The sequence below is a fragment of the Hypanus sabinus genome, chromosome 5, assembly GCF_030144855.1.
Source record: "Hypanus sabinus isolate sHypSab1 chromosome 5, sHypSab1.hap1, whole genome shotgun sequence".
Taxonomy (NCBI): domain Eukaryota; kingdom Metazoa; phylum Chordata; class Chondrichthyes; order Myliobatiformes; family Dasyatidae; genus Hypanus; species Hypanus sabinus.
The window spans coordinates 59,266,736-59,273,039 of NC_082710.1; the positions used below are offsets into that span (position 1 = coordinate 59,266,736).

Sequence of the window (6,304 nt, forward strand, 5' to 3'; positions counted from 1 at the left end):
AGCACTTGCAACTCTGTCAATATTTTTGCCATTTCCAACTGGGTTTCGGCTTCTCTGGCGGCCTTTTCGGCTTCTCTGGCGGCCCTTTCTTTCTGGATTTCGGCTTCTCTGGCAGCCTCTTCTCTCTGGATTTCGGCTTCTCTGGCAGCCTTTTCTTTCTGGGTTTCGGCTTCTCTGGCAGCCTTTTCTTTCTGGATTTCGGCTTCTCTGGCAGCCTCTTCTCTTTGTCTGGCGGCCTTTTCTTTCTGGATTTCGACTTCTCTGGTGGCCTGTTTCATTTTCAAAACTGCTTCTTGTTTGGCGTAACGCAGTCGCACCTTGGCGGCTTCTGCCTTGGCTCTTGCCTGTGTGGACTTACTTGATGTCGTTCTACTGCCCTTGTCGCTGGGCGCCATCGACTTGATCCCGGATCGAGCTGACATTACAGCACTTGGAACACCTGATAACGCCTGGGTGGGCTTACTTGATGTCGGTTTACTGCCCTTGTCGCTGGGCGGCGTCGACTTGATGCTGGATTGAGCTGACATTGCAGCACTTGAAACACCTGATAATGCCGCTTTTTCACTGTTACGTTCTCCTTCGCGTGTCACGAACGCCGAATTTAACGTCGAGATAAACCACAGTTAATAAGAACCAGATCGCAGCAAGATTAACCATTTACTGTTCACTCTTCACATTAACATATGGTGAAAACTGTTGATAAAACAATACAAGATTGATACAGTATTTGTTCCTTCCTTAATATCACATTTCAATTGTAAATACTTGCAAAGGTGACTATAACCACATTACACTAAGGTGCAGTATACAGGGAGAGTTTACCTGCTCCATTGACTACTTTAAATACACTTCCATGCAAACTATCCGCGACTCTTTAACTAACGAAAGCATAAACATTATCTACCGTCGTTACTTCTAACAGGATCGGCATTAGTTCAATATATCGATTATCTATTAACTTACAGCATTGCTCTCACTGTGATTTCTCATGCCTGCAAAACAACTTCTGCTCGGGTCTGCCTCGTGGTAAGCCCCCACCCTCGCGCTAATTTCAAACCGGTATTTTCCCACAAGACGCGGCGAAACCGGATGTGACGTCATCGCATGCCGATATATTTTACATGCAATGAATATACTTTAAACACTTCTAATTCTAACTAGAAAATACTATCGAATGAATTACTAAGCGGAAATATTATAAACTAAACAACTGTCGTAAAGACAGCACACCCTTAATACAATAAAGCATCCAAAAGGGCTTCACAGGGAATCTACCCAAATAAAATAGACTCCAAGCCACATATATAAATATTTGGATAACTGCCCAAAAGTTCAGTTGGAGAAGTAAGCTTTTACATTTGGAAATACAGGGAGGCAGAAAAGTTTGGGCAGCATGTTCCAGAGTTTAGGCCTTGGTCACTGAAGATATGGTTGCCATCGATGGTGTAACTATATCTGGGAGTGATCAAAGGATTAGATATAGAGAAGCGCAAATATCTCTTAAGACAACAGCGCCAGAAGAGTTTTCTAGGGATAGAGAAGGAAGAAAAGGCTGTTAATTGATTTGAAAAGAATTTACAGGTAGAATCTCAGGGAATGGTGGCCAATAATTGTCTCATGATTTTAAGTATGTCCCTCATTCTCCTCCATTCCAAGCATTCATGGCCAACCTCTCCCCATAACCTAGGCACTCTAGTCCTGGCAACATTGTCAATTTTTATCAGTATTCTTTCTATTTTAACCACATTTTTCCCATACCTGGGTTAACTAAATGGTGAAAATGGTGACCATCAATTAGTTATCAATACTAGATTTCACTGTGTTTGGAATCTGACCAGCTTGATGGGCAATTATTGATGCATTTTCAGGAACATGCATTTAGAAACTAGTACCTCACTCACTCAAGATTGTACATGTTTCTTCTGTCTTTGCTGAAGGGACAAGGAATACTGATATTGAAAGTACCCAGTTCCCTGATGTGTCATGTTCTGCTGTACTCATAAAATATTATACAGCAGCAGGAATGATGTGCAAAGCCACTGGATGAATGAAAATGGGTCCTAATAGCAGAGAGCAAAGGTTCAGGCACAGAATATTTCTTGTGTGAGATGAATGCTAACATGACATTTGCCTTCCTCACCACCAGCTCAAGCTGCAAGTTAACCTTCAGGCTGTTCTGCACAAGGACTTCCAGGTCCCTCTGCATCTCAGATTGTCCCCATTTAGAAAATAGTCTGCACATTTATTTGCACTACTGAAATGCATGACTATGCAGTTTCCAACATTGTATTTCATTTGCCAATTTCTTGCCCATTCTCCTAATCTGTTTAAATCCTTCTGCATCCTACCTGTTTCCTCAACACTACCTGCCCCTCTGCCAATCTTCGCATCAACTGCAAACCTGGCAACAAAGCCATCTATTCCACCATCTAATCATTTATATGCAGCATAAAAAGAAGTGGTCTCAACACCTACCGCTGCGGAACACGACTAGTCGCTGGCAGCCAACCAGGAAAGTGTCCTTTTATTCCCACTTGCTGCCTCCTACCCATCAGCCAATGCTCTAAATATGTTAGTAACTTTCCTGTAATACCATGAGCTCTTAATTTGGTAAGCAGCCTCATGTGTGGCAACTTGTCAAAAGCCTTCTGAAAGTCCAAATATACAACATCCACTACATCCCCTTTATCTATTCTACTTGTAATTTCCTCAAATAATTCCAACAGGTTCATCAGGCAGGATTTTCTCTGAAGGAAGCCATGCTGACTTTGTCCTGTGTCCCTAAGTACTCCATCACCTCATTCTTGACAATTGACTCCGACATCTTCCTAACCACTGAGGTCAGGCTAACTGGTCTATAATTTCCTTTCTGCTGCTTTCCCTGCCATCAGCTTCTTCCAATTTACTTTGGCCAGCTCCTCTCTCATACCTCTGTAATTTCTTTTACTCCACTAAATACTGCTACATCAGACTTTACTTTCTCCCTATCAAATTTCAAGCTGAACTCAATCATTGTAATCCCTGTCTCCTAAGGATTCCTTTACCTTAAGCTCCCTAATTGCCTCCAGTTCATTACATAACACCCAATCCAGTATAGCTGATCCCCTAGTGCGCTCAATGACAAACTGCTCTAAAAAGCTATCTCTTAGGTATTCAACAAACTCAGTCTCTTGAGATCCTTTACCAACCTGATTTTCCCAATCAAGCTACATGTTAAAATCTTCCATGACTACCATAACATTGCCTTTTTCACACATCTTTTCTATTTCCTGTTGTAATCTGTGATCCACCTTCCAGCCTTTTTTTGGGAGGCCTGTATATAACTGCCATCTACCCTTGCAGTTTCTTAACTCAATCCACAAGGATTAAACATCTTCCAATCATACGTCACATCTTTCTACTGATTTGATGCCTTTCTTTATCAGTAGAGCCACACTACCCCCTCTGCCTACCTTCCTATCCCTCTGATATAACGTGTAACCTTGGACATTCAACTCCCAACTACAAACATCCTTCAGCCACGATTCAATGATGGCCACAACATTCATACCTGCAATAGTGCAATAAGATCATCCACCTTATTTCTTATACTACACGCATTTAGATGCAACACCTTGAGTACCGTATTTGCTATCCTTTCTGATTCTGCATCCCTAATGATTTGATACTCAGCCTATTGGCTCTGACTATGTCCCATCACATCCTTGCCCTTCCTGACAGTCTGACTGCATGCTACCTTTACTTTTTTACCATCTGTCCTATCCTGAGTCCCTTCAATCCGGTTACTCCCCCCCCCCCCGCCAAGTTAGTTTAAACCCTTTCCACTTTCCACCAGCTCTACAAACCTGCCCACGAGAATATTGGTCCCCCTTGGCTTCTGGTGCAGTCTGTCTGAGAATATTTAAATTAGAATGTTTGTGTTTCAAGGTAAGATGACTAACCAACACCTTCAATTTTCCTGAGGAAACTTTTCATACTTATGCCAGAGAGCAGGTTCCAGGAAAGACAAAGGCCAGGAATTTCTGTCATTTTGGAGCATCCAGATACAATGGTATTGAGAAAAAAAATATGTCTGAAATAATATATTTCACCCTCTAAACACATCTTGCAATAATAGTCCCATTTGAAGACAAGCATCTTATAGATTCCAGAGTATGACAGGGAATGACAGGGAAGGAAAATTAGGTTCAGCTAAAACCTTAATAACCCATGATTGACTAGCTCAAAAATCCTAGTGATTTTGCATTTGATCACTAGGTGATGGTTCCCAGGCTCTCTTTGAACTCAACAGGTCTCCTGCTCACACTCACCCACACCCTATGCCCCTGTTATTCCATAAAATCTGCCACCAGTGTTGATAGAATACTGGATAAGTAGATTTATATTGTTTTATACTGTGATTGGAGGGTGGGATGCTGGGGCCCCAGTAACTCACAATTTACATTAACAATTCCGATGAAGGGATTTGATGGTGATACACAGCTTGAGGAAACTAAGGGGATGCAAAGAGAATCCAAGGTAGTTGAGAGAATTTGGGTAGGAAGAATAGGAGCTGCAGTTTAACATCAGATTATCACTTCAGTTCTAAAAACAAAAAGATAGATTATTCTCTAAATAGTGACAGATTGGTAAATGGGAAAGTGCGCTCATACGCTAAAATTAGAATGATACAAAGAAGACCAGCATGGCCCCTGCACACAGATGGCACACAAATTCATGAAGCATTCCACTTTATAGGGCGTTGGTGGTAGCATAATGGTTAGCATATCGCTTATGAGTTCCAGCAACCTCATTTCAACTCCCATCACTGTCTCAAAGGAGTTTGTACCTTCTTCCCGGGACTGGGCTAGTTTCCACCATGTACTCTGGTTTCCTCCTACATCGCAAGGGTGTCCAGGTTAGGGTTAGTAAGTCGAGGGCATGCTACACTGCTACCAGAGGAGTGGCAACACTTTCAGACTGCCCCCAGCACATATTTGAACTGTGTTGGCTATTGCTGCAAATGAAGCATTTCACTGTCTGATTAACTGCTCTGATATACATGAGACTGGGGACAGAGGGACTTAGGGATATAAGTGCATATTTCATTGGAAGCAGCACCACAGATAGACATGGTGGTGAAAAAGGCATTTAGGATGCTGGCCTTCATTAGTCCAGGTATTGGGCATAAGTATAGGGACAGAATGCTACTGTTATATAGAAACATCACTGGTGAGGCCACATTTGGAGTACTGTGTACAATTTAGCTTGCCTAGGTGTAGGGAAAACATGGATAAAGTAGAAAGAGTACAGAAAAAAATGACAACGTTGCCAGGACTAGAGTGCCAAGGTTATAGGAGAGGTCAGTCAGGCTAAATCTTTAATCTTGGAACGGAGGAGGAAGAAGGACATCCTTATAGAAATCTTTTAAATTATAAGAGCCGCAGATGATGTGGATGGCAACAGTCTTTTCCCCAAGGTAGGGCAATCCAAAGCTAGGGTCACAGAGAAAAAAATGATTTTAAAAAGGAACTGAGAGGCAACTTTTTCGGGCAATGCGTAATTAGTCAATGGAACAGGCTGCTAGAGGAAGAGTTTGAAGCAGATATAGTACAATGGCTGAACACAGGAAATTGGATCCCTGGGTGGCCATTATAGTTGCCATTGTTATGAGTAATGAACAGACCTGATGGACAATGGGGTAAAGAGTTAACTATCCCCCCCCCGAGAACCACAAACTATTACTGTTGCTATGCTGACCATGAGAAAGAGAGATGAAAAACAGGCAAGAACATCTGCTGCAGGTAAGAGAGAGAGGGAGTTTTCTGATTAACTGTATTGTGACTCCTTTTTTAATTATTTACTGTTTCGCTGCAAGGACAATAGTTTGCTCAATAACATTTTCAGTGGACTGCAGGAGTGGCCTGATTTGATGGACACAGTCATTCAGGAGTGATGGATAGCTGAGTCCCAGCTAGTAGGGATAAAAAGACAGGTCTGGAAAGACACCCTCCATACATGCCAGTGGACACTGATTGAGTGTTGGAACCCACAAGAAAGGTGGGGGCTTCGAAGACTGAACCAGGAGGTCGGTCAGTAAGATTATCAGTGTAAAGCAGGGCCGGTGGCGGCTTGTGTGCATGTCCACTCATGCCAGAGTGATGAGTCCACCACAGAAGAACAGTTGGAGAGGTCATAACTGAATGACCACAAAGATACAACGGATTCAGAAAACAAAGGAAGGTTTGGCCGCTGAAGCTGTTACATCTCACTTGCTCTCTCTCTCTCTCCAACAATTACAACTCAACAAGCATAACTACCTCAG

The 6,304-nt window shown here is 42.5% G+C and overlaps 1 pseudogene; it reads left to right on the top strand.

Annotated features, from left to right (window-relative positions):
• The first annotated feature begins 4,636 nt into the window (after window positions 1-4,636).
• LOC132394910 (U6 spliceosomal RNA) lies at window positions 4,637-4,736 on the top strand (annotated as a pseudogene).
• The last annotated feature ends 1,568 nt before the right edge of the window (window positions 4,737-6,304 follow it).